General features: G+C 38.2%; 1 protein-coding gene across 6 annotated transcripts in view; it reads left to right on the top strand.

The window, feature by feature from the left end:
• The window catches only part of SUPT3H (SPT3 homolog, SAGA and STAGA complex component), a 277,928-nt gene that overhangs the window by 120,266 nt on the left and 138,101 nt on the right, over window positions 1-19,561 (top strand). The window contains exon 1 of one of the 6 annotated variants that reach the window (XM_055810082.1): window positions 8,213-8,331. The exons of the other annotated variants lie outside the window; for them this stretch is intronic. The gene's annotated coding sequence lies outside the window, so the exon portion shown is untranslated. Of the gene's footprint in view, window positions 1-8,212; window positions 8,332-19,561 lie in introns of those variants that run through there. 6 annotated transcript variants of the gene reach the window in all.

Here is a 19,561-nt window from a genome sequence, read left to right on the forward strand (position 1 = left end):
CTCAGTGTAGGCCTCACTGGAAAGATGTTTGTGTGTCATAAAACTACAGCACTTCATAGTATTGTCTTTGACCAGCCCATAGAAGAATTACGTTATTGTTGGTGTAGAGTGTGGGAGCCTTCTGTTTTCTGATAGTGTTAAAGCCCACATTTTTTTGGCAGAGACCTGTTTATTTTAAGCAGTACCTCCTTTCCCTAAAAAGCCATTTGAGCTCCTCTAGCTTGGACAGCATCTCAATCAGATTCTTAAAAGAGAAACCCCAAAGCCCCCATTCCCTCCCCACCCCAAAACAAGCAGAATAACTTGTTTTCATTTGGTGAAATGTCTAGCAATACCAATAGCTCAAATCTTGACACTTCTTTCTGCTAACATGAGTTCTTTAATGTTGCACAATGCACTTTTCATTCACCCTCCTCTTGCTTGAGCTTCAGTTTTCTTGGCCAAGTTTATAGAGAGACAGACTGAAAAAAGATGCCATGATTTGTCTGCAAAATTTACAGATAGAGATGAGAAGATGGGGAACTTGGGGAACTGTGTCTTTTTGTTTTCCCTTTTGCCCTCTAAGGTATGACATCCATTTACTCTTGCACCTTCTGATTCCAGTCCATTTGAATACTTGCATCCAACTGAAGTTTAAGCAAATAGTTTTCTACAGGAGAGGAGGACCTACTTGTATAATGTGAAAATCTTTCTGCCTCCATAAAATTGACTTTGCGAGCTGCGGTTTACATACACAAACCATTCACACACATGCAGGAAGTTTTCTTGACTTTTGCTAACGACAGTAAAGTCAATGAAATTAGAGAATAAATGATTCGTTGTAAATACTTAGTGAACTGTGACTAAGCACCTTTTAATAGAAAGTGTCAGTGTTTTAATTCCAGAGGCTAGACTGTTTATGAATAGTTATATTTTATAAGGTACTTTGTCATGGCTTGCGAGATATTTACAGCAAATCTTTTTTTAGTGATTTTTTTTTTTTCATTAAGAAAACTCATGAGAATTTCCTGAACATACAAAGCAGGCTCATGATTGCACGGTATGTCACTGAAAACAACTTACCCTGCAGTTTGTATTTCCTTCTATCTTGATGGACTGGGTTTTTAAAACTAGTGTTATTACCATACCTACCTTTGTAGAAAATGCCTTTGTGGGAAAAGAGAGGCAGCGGGGGGAAAGAGAGGAAAATGTTTGTGTAGTTCTAAAAACATATTTATACTCCCTACTTTTCTGTAACTGTTCGGACAGCTGCCAGAGAACGTTCCTACCAGTTAGGATATATGAGTCAGTTGGGGTTATTTTCATTTCATTAAAAGAAAACCAAAACCCCAACCAAACAAAGAAAAAGACCCCACCCACCTTATTAATATTTTGTTTTTAAATTAAATATTATATGCTACTCCCTGTCATAGTGATGGAGGAACAGTAACCATTAGATGATGATTAAGCTTCTGGGGAAGAAAAGGGAGGAAAACCCTCATACATGGAAGTGATTTTTTCGATCCAGCTTCGTGCAATTTTGTGTTTTACCCTGTCAGCCATTGATGAACAAATTTATCCTCCTTAAATCCTTCTTAAGCCAAGGTTTAGGAAGGCCCTCAGTTGCAAAGTCTTGCAAAGTGATTCAGTGAGACTTCTGTGCTGAAATCTTATGAACGGCTAGAGCCAATAAGGGATTTGGTGTTTTCTAGGCATCAGGCAAAAGCTCTTGAGAATAGTAAAAATTACCTCTCTCATCTGAAGGAGGAGGGAGACATTAGGAGCCTGACTTTTTTTTTTTTTTTTTTTTTTACTGCATTTATTTAATAAATAAATCCCTGTCTCCAGCGACTGTTTTCCTAAGTAAGAGTAACTCGTATATAAGCATTGTTGTTAGAATAGTTAGCAGAATTCAGAAGCTGAATACTTTCATTTTTATCTTCTCTAATATCCAGTGTATTTCTCCTTAAAGGTAGTATAAAGCACGCTTGCGCGGTTAGGGACTGACTTCTCTCAGCTGTACTTTCACTAGCAGATTGGAGTCTGCTAGTTTCATGGATGATTAAATAAGAATGAAAATAAAAACAGTATAAAAAGAGGCTTTTCTTTGTTCAGCAAATGTTCCCCATTTAATATTTTTATACAATACTTTTTAAGTTGTCTCCAGTTGATTTGATGAGTCTCTTCTGATCAGTCAAAAGCAAGATGAAAGTAAAGCAAATACTAAGGCAGTAGAGGCTATGTGGGAAATTTATTTGAATCCTAGAAAGTTTTAATTTTTTTTCAAAAATAAATGTTAAAATAGCACAATTCTAGTTAGTGGGTTGTGGCCAAAGTATTTTTTGGAAGACTTTTTTCTACTTTTCAGGTTGGTGAGTTAGTTTCAGACGTTTCTGCTGTACCTAGTAATCTCCAGTTGCGTATAAAGCCTAGGATTTTTAAAAAATATATAAACCTACAAAAATCAAGGCCAGCAATTTCACGTATTTTTTGATCCCATTTGTAGCTTGTCTATGTCTTTTTTGAGAGCTTAATCAGGAAAGTGAATATGACTTCATGTGTGTGTATTTTTTTTTCTTCCTGCTTTTACTTCATAGCAAAGTATATGCATATGCATAGCAAAAAAACCCTGCAACTTGTTTGTTTGTTCCTTCATCCTCATTGATAATAATGAATGTGTCTGCAGAATTTTGGGAGAAATAGATTTAAATTGTTCATTTCAGGGAATGGAGACACAGTGGTATTAAGACCATGGCTCTCAGGTGGGTTCCCACCCCCCTCTTAATAAGGAGGGTGTCTTGTGCATCTTCTCCCATACTCAGCTGTAAAGACCACCTCTTCTCCCACTGGCTGCTGAATATCACTTCTGTTGCCATCCCTGGTAACCACACTAATTGCTTACATGGAAAAGGAATATTAGGAAAATATTAAGTGAAGCTAAAAATACATTAAATATGATATAGCAGCTGGAAACAGGGAAAGCCAGCACCTTCCACCAGCCAGATCTCCACGGACCACCAGCAAAGTGCTCCGGGGGCCACTGCAACCATGCAACCACATAACGTGCTTTGGAACATTTACATCAAATATCACCTTCTGCTTTTTACCTTGACCTCAGAAGACTTACCCAGCAAACGATAAACAATAAACTTACATAGTGTGCCCCAGAGGCTTAGTTTCTAAATAAACTCTGTATGATGCCACACATTTTCGAGGAAGCAGAGCTTACCGTAGACCACACAAATCTCAGCCACGAGCATCATTGCTTGTGTGTTGAGTGATGCCAAGCTGGAGCTTTAAGAAGTGACGACTGTGCCTGGATATAGAAGCACAGTCAGGGTGTTTTAAAAAAACAAACAAAACAACAACAAAAAAAAACAACCAAGAGAATACCTCAGCATTTTGTGGCTGCCCCCTCTGTGGCACCAGTGTACTGTGAAGCACAGCTCTTGCTCTCTCTTCTCCGGCTCCAAAACTGAAAGGAAGGAAAGAAGACATGTTCAGTAACTGCAGCATGAAGGGAGACATTAATTACTCTCCTATAACAGATCATTCTGATACCAAAAATTACATTTGCTTTTGACTCTGTAGTGTGTGATTCAGTGAAACCACAGCTTTTCTGGGAGAATTTGGTCTTTCCCTATGTCCAACCAATCATTGCTTCCTTGGCTTCTAAGGAGGAAGAGTAAGGGAAAGATGAGAGGCTGAATACCGTTCCCTCAAGCACGGCAATTCCTGACTTTTGTCTATAGACACTAATTCTTATTTTGGAAACTTGGTTCTCTTTAAAAATTGCTTGCCACTGAGCATCTGTCGGTATCGGTTAGGATGCTGCATGTGTGCCTAATTTCAAGAATCTTGTCTTCTGCAATCATAGAAATGTGTTCTAAGTAGTTGGAGGTGCTCATTGGAATGACTTATGGACTGGTATGCTTTTTTATTTTGCCTAGCTTATCTGTTTTAAAAAGTAAGGGAATTAGGGTGTTACTTGGTGTAATTTCATATTATGTCCTGCAGATACAGATAAGAAAGCAAAGTACAGTATCCGTGGTAATGATTTTATTTGTTAACTCATGTACTGGCATAATGCTGGGTGGACTGTATATAAAACAACCCCAGCCTTTTAAAATGTTTATACTTGATTACTGGTTTTACCCCTATTTGAGCACTCTGAAATTTGTAAATTGAAATTATAATTTCGTATTAAGATATCAATTCAATCTAACTAAAATTTTATAGTAAATTATCTCAGAATTGTCAATTATTCAAATCTAAATGCTTGTCGGTAAATAGGAAGTCATGCACATTTGGCCTGAATGAGCACAGCTCATGTTTGTCTATTTTTTTTTTTTTTTTTTTTTTTTTAAGGCAAAGTTGAATGGATGCCAAGTGGTCCTTTACATGAACCCCTTTTGAACTACCATCAATAAATTGAAATAATTAACTGTGCATTTCTTTCATCTGATGTTCAATTGAGCTCTATGAGAGTGACACTTGTCCCTCTTTTTTTGTGTTTTATTTTTGACTCATATACTATATCATTATTAAGCAGTCAGTGCCTATTTGGTGCTTGTAATTTTGCTACTTTCCTTTGTAAACTAAATAATTTTCCATGTTTTTGAAAACTAAGTTTTTGATTGAAGTTTTTTAAGCTCTTATGCTTCAACCTTAATTTGCTTATGAGAAAATCTTTCTGAAGTCCAAATATTCAAATTTTCAGTTTCCTACTTTCCACGGAGCCACTTTTCCTTGGAAAAAAAACATAACAAAACAAAACAAACCCAAAACAACAACCAAAAAAACAAACAAACAAAAACCCCAAAAAACCAAAACCCACAAAACCCCAAAAAACAACCCCGTTTGAAAAATCTAAGAAAACTGCCTCTTATTTCCTTTTGATCGTCTTTGTGCTCAAAGTGATTATTTAATAATTTTAGTGCACAAGAGGGTTAACGTAGCCTGTTGCTTCTGTGTAAATCCCTATCCTTAAGTCTTGGGAGGGACCTGAGGTGTGGAAGAAGAGGGAGTAACTGTCTATATTGTCATTTGGACATATAGGAAAATAGAGGTTTGATCTATAGGTTGTGTATACAGGAATATCTTTTGCCAGTATTTTCATCCTTTGGTTTTTAGTTTGGGTTTTTGTTTTTCTTTTTTTCTTCATCCCATATACTTCATTAAAGAATATATTTTGTCAGTAATAAAACAAGAAAAATAACTGTGTTTTTAATGAGGCATTAATTGTCTAAGTGACGATTTAGTGTCTGTGCTCAGTATAACTGTTTGAGAGAACATTTTGGACAAAATTAAGAACTAAACTGTAATTAGTAGACACAGATGTGGTCATCTTCCAAAGTCCTTGCTTTTGCTTTTGTAGCAAGTAGGTCAAGACTAGGGTGACTGTAAAACATCAATATTTTGTAAAACTCTTCTTTTCTTCTTCCAAAAATTCTGCCAAATTGTACTTAAATGAAGTCTTCTGAGGAAAAAGCCTGTAAGAGTTCTTTACTATAAATACATTTTTGTGATTTTAAGAAGAATGGGGTATTTATAATGGATTGAACCAGAGCTTCTCTGCTCTGTGTTATCTTTATAATGTTTGCCATAAAGTGCTTCCAGGCGACATCTTGACTTCTGTAATTTTTTTCTTCCTTTTCATTGGTGCCTGGAACAGATTATTGTGGGTTATAACATTTTAAAACATTTAAGTAATCCATTTGAAAGCAGGAAAAAGAACACACCATTGATATGAAATTGCACTGAGTTTCCAGAAAAGATTTTATCAGACAACTTCCAGTTTCTTACTCTGGGGAGAAGGTTGCATAGTTTGATTTCTGAAATAAAATACATTTTTTAAGCATTTAAAAGACACAAAGTATGTCATTTTCAGTGAAACTGATGTGTCTTACAGCAGAATTTTACTTTCAGAAAAAATGAGAATATTGGTATGCTTGGTGTTATTTGAAGTCAAACCTAAATTTAAACCAGCTCTTCAAAAGAATTAGTCTATATTTTAATTGTTGTGCATCTTTTCTTCTTAGTTGGATATATTTTATCTGTGCCTGGTGGGAAAATAATTTCTGCTTCTATTTTTCACTCACAGCTTCAGTGATAACATGGAGTAACTACTGTAACAGTTTAGAGTAGGTGTGATTTTTTGGTAATTAGGAGCTTGTGGTGCTTCATGAGTTGTAGAAGGCATGAACTGCCATGCCCCTACATCGTTAACTGTAATTTAGAGCACTGATTTCCAAGCTATGATCTGTGGACCACTGATGATCCAAAAGTCCAGGTAAGTATTTTACAGCAGTTTTGTTTAGTGTGTGTACTAGCTACATCCCCCCGCCCCCCCGCCTAGGATGACTGCATATATTACTTTCATAGTTAGTTTTTACAGTGTTTGTGAGAAATGCTGACATTTTTAACACTCTTTTGATCTCAAATATTTTGATATTTTTGAGATAATGTTTTTGACACCTCTTCATGTTTCTCCCCATTATTACAGTGAGTACTGTAGCATCTATCTGACACATACTGTGACAATGAATAATGAGAATAAATGCATAGGTGGACTTTTCATATCATTTTGGTTTACTTTTAAAACCAAATCTAATTTTATCATTTACCATTAAAATAAAACTAATTTGCAAAGCCTGATTTGTTAGTAGAGCACTTGTTACCACCTGGCCGTGGGAGGCATAGGGGGGTAACTGTTGCTCTTTCTGCCACAGACCACCTGTGGATGTGTTGCTTCCCTTCGCCAGGCACTGACTTCAGGAAGGGTAGTAAAGTAAAAAAACTGATGTTATAAAGCATGTTAACATCTAATAAGGAAGTGCGTTCTTTGAGAATTGCCTATAATTACTGTCATGTAACACCCAAAGATCTCATTCGTGAGGTTGTGATGTGAATTTTTGAAACAATGAAAAATGGTCTCGATGTTTTGGGGAATGTAAAAAGAATAATATTATTTACTTAAAAATTAGCATAAAGCATTCATCCTTGTTTATATTTTGTATCTTGTGGATTAGTTTAAATTGTCTTGTGGGTTTAATCTAGATTTAAAATACCTAGGGATTTCCACATTCGGTTAACACTTATAATGTATGTATACAGTCAAATGATGTTTTGACTTCCCGCTCTCCTCATCACTTTTTCGCCCTGTCCTCATGAGAGCAGACTGAAAATTCATCTCTTTTGGCTTTGTTAAATTCCATTTGTGTTTGGGTATATTGTTGAGATGAACTTTTTCCTAGAACAGAAATGACTGATCATAGTCCAGTCTGCCTAGTCTAGAAAGAGAGTTGTCTCATTTATTTCCTGAAAAACTGAACCCCTTTGTGAATGAGCAAATGGAACATATTATGCTATACAACTGGAATAAATTATATCTTTTTCCTTTGCCAATCATAAGGATTTGTAGAATTAATTTATGTTTAAGGCACTTAACTGTTAGTTTGGTGTATTCTGATTAGTATACAATGGTACTGAAAAGGGTTCTTGCCACAGCTTTGTGTTGGGATAAATCTGCTGATTTTCAGCAGTTAGAAAGTGTTTACTATAGTGTAAGACAAAAAAAAGGAGCCCCGAACCCACCAGGGTGAAGTCTACTGTTTTTCATTAATAAGCAGGACTTTTAAAAGTACCTGTATAACATAGCTGCCCATATTCTAGCTTGTACTTAGGTTACAAAATCACACTTATTCTCAGCAAATGGGTATTGCATTTACAACAGCTTACAAAGAGTAACCAAGTTAGTTCAGTGAAACCATATGCAGAAAGATTATTCTGCAGAGCTTTCAGCAAAACTGAGAAAATTAGGTTTTGATGGAATTTAGACATATTCACCCTGAAAGATATGTACCTGTAAATAGTTTGTTGGAAGTAGACCTGTATAGCATCTTGCATCAAAATTGACAACATTTTGCATATTGACAGTTCATGAGGTAATAGACCAGGCAAGAGGAAAAATATTTTGAAAACAGTTTGCTTAAATGCATTTTCTAAGTTGTGTTTTTCATATGCATGAATCCATTTTTCACGTCTTAACTGTAGTCACAGCAGTTTTAAGTATGGATCATCTTACAACACTTTCTGCTTGAAATGAGACTTTAATTTACATATTTATTCTTCCAATCACATAATACACAGTATTCTGCTTTGATTTTATGTACGATGTTCCTCATGAAGAGAAGTCATGGCAACTGTGGGAAGCTTCTACCAGAGGAGTGAAAGAAAGCAAATGCCATATCTGTCTCCAAAAAGGACAAGGAGGATTTGGGGAAATGACAAACCAGTCATCCTCACCTGGATCCCTGGGCAGAATCATCCTAGAAACCATTTCTGAGCTTGGTAAGAATCAGAAGGTGATCTGGAGTTGTCAGCATGGATTTATGAAGGGGAAATCATATATGAACAACCTGATAGCCTTCTGTGATGAAAGAACCAGTGCCATGTATGGGGGAAGAGCAGTGAATGCTGTTTACCTTGACTTCAGCAAGGCTTTTGACACTCTGTCCTGTAATGTCCTCATATAGAAGCTGATGAAGTAGATAAATGGAGGGACAGCGAGAAGACTGGAAACTGGCTGATGGGCTGGGTTCAGAGGGTTGATATCAGCAGCATAAGGTCCATCTGGAGGCCAGTTATTGGTGGTGTACTTCAAGGGTTGGTCCCCAGGTCATTACTGTGTAATGCCTTCATTAGGGACCTAGATGATGGAACACTGTGCACCCACAGCAAGTTTGTTGATGATATAAAACTGGAAGGAGTGACTGATCGACCAGATGGGTGTGCTGATATTCAGAGGGACCTTAACAGGCTGGAGAAATGGGCCAAGAGGAACCTTATGAAGTTCAGCAAAGGGAAATCCCAAGTTGTGTCCCTGAGGAAGAATAACCCCAGCCACCAGAACAGGCTGGAGGCTGACCATCTGGAAAGTAGCTTTGCAGAGAATGCAATGGGGAGTCCTGATGGACACCAAGTTGCATGTGTGCCAGCAACATGCTCTTGTGGAGCATCCTGGGGTACATTAGGCAGGCTGTTGTCAGAGGGTGAGGGATGTGTTCCTTTCCCTCTGCTTAGCTGTGGTTAGACCCATCTGGATTGCTGGCTCCATCGCTGGATTCCCCAGTACAAGAGAGATGTGCACGAACTGGGGCAAGCCACTAAGATGATTAAGGGACTGGAGCATCTCTCATACAAGGAGAGGCTTGAGAGAGCTGGGACAGTTGAGCCTGGAGAAGAGAAGGCTCAGGGAGATCTTATCAATGTCTATACATAACTGATGGGATGGAACAAAGATGACAGAACCAGCTTTTGTTCAGTGGTGGTCGGTGACAGGGCGAGAGGCACTGAGCACAGACTGAAATACAGGAAATTCCATTTAAATGTAGAGAGAAAACTTTTTTACTGTGAGGGTGGTCAAACGTGTGGAGCAGGCTGTGCAGAGAGGTTGTGGAGTGTTGATCCTTGGGGATGCCCAAAACCCAACTGAACTCAGCCCTGAGGAAACTTACCTGAGCAGAGGAATTGGACTAACTATCTCCACATGTCCCTTCCAACCTCACCTGCTCTGTGATTCATGGAGTAGCAGTGGTATAGTGGTATCTGCTTTTTTCCCCTTTTTTCCTTCTGTCCTGCAAGATAGTAATTTTCCAGGTATGAATATGAATTTATTAGGGCAAAAAGTGATATAAAATTTGTACTGCATATATTATAGTGTACTCAAAGAAATATTAACAAAAGTTGCCCTTTCTAAAGGGAAAATTTAGGATATTTTTTTGTTTCCACAAGTCATTTAAACGTTCAAGATCAGCTTAAGAACGTGATTCAGAAGGTTCATGCTTAAACGAAACACTTTGGGTCAAGACAGAGTGACCTCGCATGGAGTTGGGAGACTTTGACATCTCTGAAATCCATTCCCTGAGGATTTTGTGTTATTCTTGATTTATGGTGATGTCACTGAGGACAGGGTTTGTCTTTTTGTGAGAAGAACTGGACTTTTCATTGGTGAGATGTTACACATAGTTAATCCTGTTGTCTGGCAGACCTTACCATTTAAAAACTCATGATGTAAACAAGCTACTTCCATTTTCAAGTAGACAAAATTGCTCTTACAAATGTTTTATCTTGTTTAGATCTTACCTCAGTGGAGCAATGAACTTGGCTGATACCTTTGGGTGTTGCTTTCCACCATAGTAACTGAGAGGTATCTGTAGTGAAAACTATAAAGTAAGCATTAATATCTTTTTAATAAGCTCAAAATAATTATTCATTATGGCATCTTTTCCTGGTTTTAGAATGTTATTAGTTGTAAGCATCAGTGCAGCTTTATTTCAGACTCGATACAGAGTTCAAATAACCATTGGTTAGTTCCAGGTTACATACTGCTTTAGAATGTGGTCATATCTAATTTTAAAGTATTTGAAGTCACATAGTCCAGATTTCTTTTTGTGTACTTGTTTAACATCAGAAGACCTCCCAGTTCTTGGTTAAGCTTGAGTTTTCAGTGTTTCCAGTGGTGAAACTTCTGTTCTTTCTGAGATGGTTATAGAGGGTTTTAGCTCTTGTTTTCAGATGTTTTCCTTCTAGTTTGCTCTAAATGTTCCTTTTCTAAATTTTATCCCATTACTTGTCACTATGCACTTTTGAATAATTAAGTGGGATTTGGTAGTGTTTCTGTTCTTTTTGTTTACGCTTTTCCGATTTCTGCAGACATCATCATGGCTTAATTTTATACTGAAAAATACCCGTTTTGTAGCTGATATTTCAGTTTCTTCCTGTGCTTGCTGTTCTCACTACCATACACATTTTGGAAAAAGCATTTTCATTAAACTGAGTTCCTTTTAGTAAAGATTAAATAATTTAGTAATCAAATTCTTAGAGTTAAAATTTTAAGAAGTGAATAGGATGTCTCCACTTGCTGAATAAGTAGATGGTAATTAATTTTAGTAACTTCCTATAGCTTTTCTTGACTTTGTAGAAGTAGGAGAGCAGGGAGTTACTGCTGTTCACATCATCAGGGTAGTGAGATACATTCCTCAGTTATTAGACAAGAAAATGTGACTAATTGTCTACCAGAGTGTAAGTCTAATAAAAGGAAAAAGCGTGGTCTCTCTCCCTTCAGGAGTTAGAGAAAGGTGTCGATAACACTTTCAAGCATTATAGAAGTACCGGAGTACTACCCGGGTGTGATGGGACAGACATACAGTAATGAGCTGGTAGAGAAAGCAATGCTGGAAGACAGTTTGAAGTCATTACTGATCAACTCAACTTCATAAGCAAAATAACATAACTGTTCACCAGTTAGCTGGATATTATATAGCCAGTTCTCTATATACCTACCTTTATATCTACTTTGATATACAAATTACCTAGTCTGTGCACATGTGTATGTACAAGCAAGTTCTAGTCTTGTGTCAGTGATGCTTGTTTAAATACATGCAGCAGTGGCAGCTGGGACCATTTTCATTCACTGGCAAAGGTGTTAAAAATGCAGGATTTTGACCAGAATTAAGGCACTGAATTTAGTGCTTGAAATACAGACACTTCTGTGTGCATCCATGTGTCTTAGTCAACTATAGGAAATGGAAGCTTTTGTACGTACTGTTCTCAGCCATATCTTAGCGAGCTTAATAATGTAAAACTCTGCAGCAGTTTGTTAGAACAAATCCATAAAGTTTATAATGGACAGGAGGAAGGACCCAGATTTGGGCACTGGGGAGCACTCCCAGGTTCTACAGTTCAAATGTAATGTATGTAGGTAAACATATGCCTTAAGGTTTCTCCTGTCCTCTGAAGAGGACTACTTGAATTTGGGAATTGTGGACCCTGTTGCATTCTTCATTAATTGGGGACATAAGACTAACCATATAGATTAGATAGGTTCATTTTAAAAGGTTGCATGATTCCTAGTTGGCTCTTGGGTCTTTGTATTGGAGAATGAGGCTATTCTGCTCGTTTCTCGGGTTTTACGATAGCATGGTTTTGTCCTGAAGTGTTCAGAGTAACATGGAGTAGCTCAGTGCAGCTCAGAATAGGGGACCTCACTATTTGTCCTTGCAGCTTTTAAGGTAGCACAAGGAAGAGTGCCATCCTGGAGTAAACCGGATTGTCAAAATATCCAGTCTACTTTTTCAGCTGTTCCTTCTGTGAGGATGTAAAAAAAAAGCATGTATGCTTTGTCTTGACGTAATTTGGCACTTACATTTGTTAGTACTTTTACGTAATGGGCTTAGCGCAACCTCCTTTTAAGTTTACACCACCCCTGTACTAGGGAGAAGCTGTGTTTGCTGATGTTAGTGTAGACTTTGCTTGATATAGCGCGTACGGACTGCACAAGCTGAAGTCTGCGATATTGTGTGAATCAGCATTTCTGCGTTCAACTCATCACGTTTAGGACAACTCCCCTCGGCGCTGAGTTAGGATTAGGTTAGGATGGTGGTAAACACTCCCAAGTCAAAAGTCATGGAGACACGAACTCTCCCATTTGATCCCTTTCTCCTGATAGACCAAACGACTGCTTGGGCTAATTCTCCCAAACGCCTCTCAGTAATGCAGTGCTGTTTGCCACGGTCTTGCCCGGGGTGGATGATCTGCTTGGTGGGGCTGTCAACTGTACACAGCAGTTGGAGTTAAGGAGCCCTGGAGCTGTGGGGGTGCACAGTGCAGGCAGGTTATTTAGAAGCTGCCCCACAAGCTTTTTAAAACCACTGTCGGGTGATTACTAAGGTACCAAACAGCACGAGACAATCTGAATCTCCAAGAATTGCTTCTTGCAAAATGTGCAGGTATTTTCTTTCAGGTTTAGCCACTGAAGGTCTTGGCAGAAAAAATTTGGAAAATAACCCCAATTTTTGTAATTTATGTATTAAAATTGCTGTAGGTTTTGAATGCTTGTTTGTATTGCAACAAACATTTTTTTAAAAAAAACTTTAAAGAAAAAGCTAGCAGAGGTACAAATTGCAGTTTCGCTATATCTCTCATGCTAAATCCTGGTAGAGAGCTATGTTCAGTGGACGTTTGAAACCTATGTACACTTGGTGTCATTAATCCAAGCAGATAAGTATATTAACTATGCACTCTGATTGGGATTAAGATTGCATTTTCTTTTTAAATGGGCTTTGGCGGAAGTTACTCGATGCACAGATAAACATAAAAATAGCAATACAAATTCCAGGCCTTTTTCAGGTAGCACTGGCAGAACATGCTGGTTAGTTCATAACTCGGTGCTTAAATTGTTCCCTTTTTCATTAAGCTAAGGCAATAAGAAAGCAAGATTATTTAATTTTTAAGTTAATGTCCCTTTACTGAGTTCAGTGATGGTATTAGGAAGGAACAGTGTCTACAAAACAACAATCTGGCATGTCATCTCTGATATAGTGTACCTTAACATAAAATAAAAAGTTTGAGACCTCGTTGTTTACTGCTCTTACCCCTATAGCAATCATCCTTCTGCACTGGGCAATTTCTTCCTCCTGGATTTTTTTCTTTGTTTCCTCTTCCACTGTCTGTGCAATGTATCCTCTTGTGTGTGTCTAATCAATTTTCTGGTTTGGCACTAGTCATCTCTTTCTTTTCAGACTCTACTGCCTAATTTGTTCAGCTACAACCGTGACAAAAGAAAAAAAAAAGGAAAAAGGAAAAAGAGGAGCTAGCTTTAGAGACTATATTTTCTTTGGGACATCTATTGCAACGATACACTTGTTCCCATGCTTGTCAGAAAGAAATGAGTAGTCTCCCAGTTTTCTGTCATCTAAGGGACCAGATCTCCATATTTTTGTCCTTCTCTTCATAGACAGCATCTTGTGGTACCAAACTGGATTACTTCAACATGTTTTACATGTTTTATTTTTTTGTTTGGTTTTGTTTTGTGATTTTTGGGGTTTTTGGGGGGGTTGTTTTTTGGTTTTTGGTTTTTGTTTGGTTTTTTTTGGTAGTGATTTGCAATGCTTGTCCTTCTAGTATTTGAATTGCTGGAACATTTCTAGATGTTCTGCTTGGTATTGTAAAACTGATTTTCTTTGTCAACACCTGGCTGTCACGTCTCTTATAATTCATTTAATTAGGAAGACACTTCCATATAGTATGGAAACATCTCTGGGAATTAATATAATGTGTATTCCAAATGCATTCCTGCCAAACAGCTGACAGAAAAGAAATTTACTGTGTATTCTTACAGTACTGAGGAGATGTGAGCCCAGATATTATCCAGTCCAAATATATCTAGTAGTTGATTTGTCCTCTGTGATTTTTATGGGATCCTTGCCTGGTTTTAGATTTGTAACAGTGAATTAGCTGGTTGTGTATGCAGTGAGCACTTATATCTGACCAACCAAGCAGAATATGGTTAAGATAAAAATGCAGGGTGGGAATCAGCTTGCTGATACAGACATGCAGGTTCGAATGTCAGCAGGTAGCTGTCTGCATGTGAGTTAAGTCTGGTCTCTAGGTTCCCATCATGTGTTGGCTGAACACCTTCCAAGCTCCTTTGATTTCTTAGAGTCACAGAATCATTTAAGTTGGAAAAGACCTTTAAGCTCAAGTCCAACCCTTAACCCAGCACTACCAAGTCCACCACTAAACCGTGTCCCTAAGCACCGCATCTATCTGTTCTTTAAATACCTCCAGGGATGGTGGTCCCACCACCTCCCTGGGCAGCCTCTTCCAGTGCTCTAAACCTCCCCTGGTGCAATTTGAGGACCTTTCCTCTTGTGCTGTCACTTGCTATGCTGGAGAAGAGACCAACCCCCCACCTACCCACAGCCTCCTCTCAGGCAGCTGTAGAGAGCGATAAGGTCCCCAGTGAGCCATCCCCTCTCCAGACTAAAGAACCCCAGTTCCCTCAGCCCCTTCTCATAAGGAAATATAAAGGAATATAAAGAATTAAGATTATTTTGAATCTTCTCAGTATATTTTTGTGTGTTTTTTCTCCATGTGCAAATACTCTTCTTCGCAGATACACCTAGTCTGAGTCTGACACTTAATGTCCTAAGTTAGGAGCCATGGAATCTGGTAGCCTCAAGCTCGGTCATTCACTAGTGGAAAGCCTCAATCCTCACATGCAGAGATACCTGCGAGCAGGTCTCTTGAACTAGCCCCAGGTCCCATGGTCTCCCCAGCAGCTGGTGTGGGCCTCCTGGTCCCTCCAGTAGCCAAGTCACAGACTGTCTGGTCTCTCCAGTATCCAGCCCGGATTCACGGCTGCTTTGATACATGGATCCCAAAACTCCTGTACTCGTGGGCTACACTCCCCCCCACACCATGTGCACCCATTCAGATCTCTCCTGCTGCTGGCACTGCGGCATGTGGACCCCTGTGACCCACAGTCCCAGTCCAGTTGCAGGCAGGAGCAAATAAATGCCTCTGTGCTGAGGACAGAGTAAGTATCTGCTTGCTCGGTATGAGACCTTCAGATGTGTAAAAACCTCTCAAGCCTGGAGGTCCCATATCTGTTGCTGCAAATCCTTGCATGCAGAACCAGAAGAGGAAAACAGGGATTTCTAGAAAAGAGGGAGGGAAAAAAAAGTATTTCCTACCAGTCTATCTCACCGCTTTTATACTTTTCTTTGAATAAATGTGATGAATCTAGCCTAAGTGGTAAATTCTACATGAGTTGGGGCAGCTTTGTTATGGTATGAACTCAATAGAAGCCCCAGTAAGGGAAACTATTTATTCTAGCTTAGTGCACTCCCAGCCACCCTGGTTATAGTTCCTTTCTGGCCAGGACAGCTTTGCAAGGCAGTGGAGGATGGGAGACTGCAGCAGCTTTCTGTCTCCGCAGCCTACTCTCCTGGTGGTCTGGCCACCTGGAGAGCTCTGCATCAGGCTTTTTGAAGCAAGCCTGCACTGTGCCTGGCCCAATACCTTTCTCAGGCATTTAAAACCCCAAGAAATGTAGCAAACAAAGTGCTTTGTTTCTGTAACTGCCGAAGATTTTGAGGTTCTTACCAGTGTAGGTCCCTGCACCATGAGTAGCTGTCGTGCCTTAGCACGTGCCAAGTATGCGCGTTGTGTTTACACATAGTATGCCATGATACTTCATGTAGGCATTTAGTGGCTTGGACATTTACCCTTTTGATGAGCCTGGAAACATCATTACAGGAACTTAAATACATTAGAAATAGAAGCTAAAAGTAAACAATAAAAGAGCTGCAGCAGTCTTTTCTTTCGCCATGCTACTATTTTAATCCTCCTGTGAAAATCTGGGTAAGTTGATCACCCTGTTGTAAAAATGTTTCCTTAAAACAGACAAACCTTTGAAATTGGATCTTCCGAGAAGGCTTTGTTATTGTATGGCATGACCAACGGGTAGACGCTTCTATTATCGGGACAGTCTTCCATCCTGTTTTACTGGTTTGATGCGCTACTAATACAATGTTTTGATACATTGCCTCTTCAGTATTTGCCTGTGGGGAAACAGCTTTCCTATTTTGAACAGAATTTTTATATGTTGTGTAGGAAGACTTATTTATACTTCTAGTGAATGGAAGGTTCTTTAAAAAGACTCTAATGAACAGTTAAAAGCAAAGCAGACGTGAAATGAAATTCGTAAGTTATATTAAAGTACCAAGTTCAGTTTCAGTTCCCAGAAGCAAGGGCACCAAATGTTGGTTTCCTTTGACTTTTTACAGTTTTCTTTTGGTTCTTAACCTACCTCGTATTCTGCTACTTGGCAAAAATTTGAGCCCCCTGACTCTTAGTTTAGTGTTTATTCTGCTACAGAGAAGTACAATGGCAGAAGTGAAGAAAAAAAAAAATGAAGAGTTTATTACTTTAACTGCTTGTGCATTTGTAATTATTACCACTGGTAGCAGAAGGGGTTGAAAAAACATTGTGGTTAGTATCTTAAAGTATGTTATTCTAAAAGCATGTTACTATTATAATAATCAAGGAGCATATCAAATGTTATATGAATACAATTAACAGGTATTGAAGCTTTACTTTTTTTTGGGTGTCTGAAAAATACCGTGTCCATCACACAGCGAAAGGAAGCGGCTGTGGGTAGGTGTGGTGGTTTTTACTTTTTGCTGAAACCACCATGCCAGTATCTAGTTTTCTGTGTGTGGGAAAGCAGCTGGCAGAAGTTACGTGGGAAAATGGTGAAGGCAAACTGAGATAGAGCTTTTGAAGGTAGAAAGAGTATGAGGGAGGGAGGAGGAAAGTAGGTGGATCTGGAGCTTGATTTTCTATGTAATCAAGCAGTGCAGCTGACTTTGCATCTGTCCATGTTTCAGCATCAACTCTGACATATCCCTTTGCATTAGAATGAACCAAAAAGATTTGGTAACTGTTTCTTCTCAGATGAACGTGCTTTATCTCGGTGGCATCTCTTCTGCTTCTTGTGCCGTTTAGGGAACTAATGTTACCTGTTAGTTACTTGTGAGTTATGAGATAGTTGTGAGAGAGGCTTCTAAACACAGACAGGGAGAGCATCTCAGTGCAGAGGCAGCATCCTGCGTCAAAACCAGAGTTCAGTTCTTGCACTTTGTCTTTGGAAAAGAAAACCAAAAACCTTTCATTTGTATACGCGGAATGCTTAGTAAAACTGAAGAAATGAAATTTACGTTCAAGATGGTTATACTGGCAAACAGGCATTTCCTACACTCTTGCGTAGCTGTTTTATTTTCCATTTTCAGTCTTAGAAAAAAAAGAAAAAAAATTAAATATTAAAAGGCCAGTATGTAAGAAGGGACAATGCATTATATTATGGTTGTAATAACTAAATTCTGTTTGGTTTTTTATACCTTGTGTGATTAGGGGAAAAAAGTACATTTTCCTGTTAATTTATATAGTTACCTTAACTTATATATAAAAAAGAAACATTTAAGTTTTATCCTATAGGAGCACTTTTGAATCTGTGATGGTCTTAATATTATTTTACATTCCAGTGTAATATGATAATAAATAGTACCATTTTCATATGTATTTCTTATACAATATCCAGGTACTTGCAGTTTGTAAAATATTTAATAGTATCTGCATTGTTTGCTGCGCTTATAGTGCGAGGAAGTGTCTGACATTATAGTTCATGTACATGTGCAGTCCTGCATAATAGAGAAAAAAATTGAGTTGTGCTCATTTTAGTGGTGTTGTACAGCACATTATAAACCATGACCATCTCTTTAAGATGCTGATAGTCTCAACAAGAGAAACAAATGATAGGGAACAAATATGAGTGTAATTTCCTCATGCTATGACTAGTGTAGTACAGTGGGTTATGCTCAGATGTTGCCTGAGTAGTTCTTCTTGTGCTCTTACTTGCAGCAAGCTGAAATTTAATATCGTTAGAATTTCAAATGCTGTTTGAAGAATACTGGATATAATTTCATTATTAGATAAAAGAAATAAACCCTACTATATAACTCTTCAGTTGTTTATAGATAAAATACTGATTTGTTTTATTGCAGGATATAAGAATGCTTCTGTAAAGAAGTAACTGATATATTGTCACCTGTGGTGATTTGAATCTGGCTTATAAATAAAACTTCACTATTTTTATAAGAATCAGTAGTGTTATTTTTGGCCTATACTGTTTAATTTACAATGAATATATTTTACTGTACAAGTTTTCTTTTTTAAAAATTCAGCTTTAGGAGGGGAGAGAACATTTTTTTAGAAACGCCTCGAGGAAATTCTGGAAAGCATAGCAAGTTGTCTTTCACTATAGTGATGGAAGACTGGAATGGCATGTTTTTTATATTGATATCCATGTAAAGGTAAGGTATTTTCAGTGCACATTGGGCCCCATTGAGACCGTTTTAAAATGAACAGCTTTTAAGTTTTAAAAATAATATAGCCTGAAGTCAGATATAGTGGGACTGAAAGTAGAGCAGTCGGTAAACCTTTAGAATGGTTAATGACTTTGATTTCTTTAATGCCTTTGATTTATTGAGACTTCCATTGATGGATAATTTTATTTCAAAAATATTGTGGCTGTTTCGGGATGCTGGAGTGCAAATAGCAGATACTAGGGTTGAGAGATTCAACTTTCATAAAACCTGTGATGCTGCAGATGTCCAAGCAACTGTAGAGCATAGCTCTTCATGAGCCTTGCACTGCGTGTACGTGATGTGGGAAGTCAGTTGAGAAAATTTCTTGAAGTTACCAGTTACTCTGGCTGACTTTCGTTTGACATTGTCTTGGGAAACCATGGGGGTTTGCTGTCAGAGAGGGAGAGCTATGGGTATGTGAAGTAACTGATGTGGCAAGAGGACTAACCCATTATTCTAGAGCTCTCTTAGCACTTCTTTATCCCATCACAGTAATGTTTCTCTGGCCCTTCATACATAAGAAGCAGGACAACATTTTACATATACTGTGAGAATGCTTGAGCCAGTTCTTGCTCCTGATCATTGTAACGTGGAAAAAAAGGTGCCTGTCTTTTATATAAAAGTGAAAGATCTTAGATAAGAGAAAGGGAAGGATTTTGATGTTCTTGAATCCTCTGTCACTTACACAATTGACTGAGTAAATAGGCAAAACCAGTGTTACTTATTTATAGCATCTTTCTTGAATAGGTTGTATGGCTGATACATGAAGACATTGCTTCAAAGTTGTGTGTAGCACAGAGGTGTATGTG

This window comes from Falco peregrinus, chromosome 7 (genome assembly GCF_023634155.1).
Source record: "Falco peregrinus isolate bFalPer1 chromosome 7, bFalPer1.pri, whole genome shotgun sequence".
Lineage (NCBI taxonomy): Eukaryota > Metazoa > Chordata > Aves > Falconiformes > Falconidae > Falco > Falco peregrinus.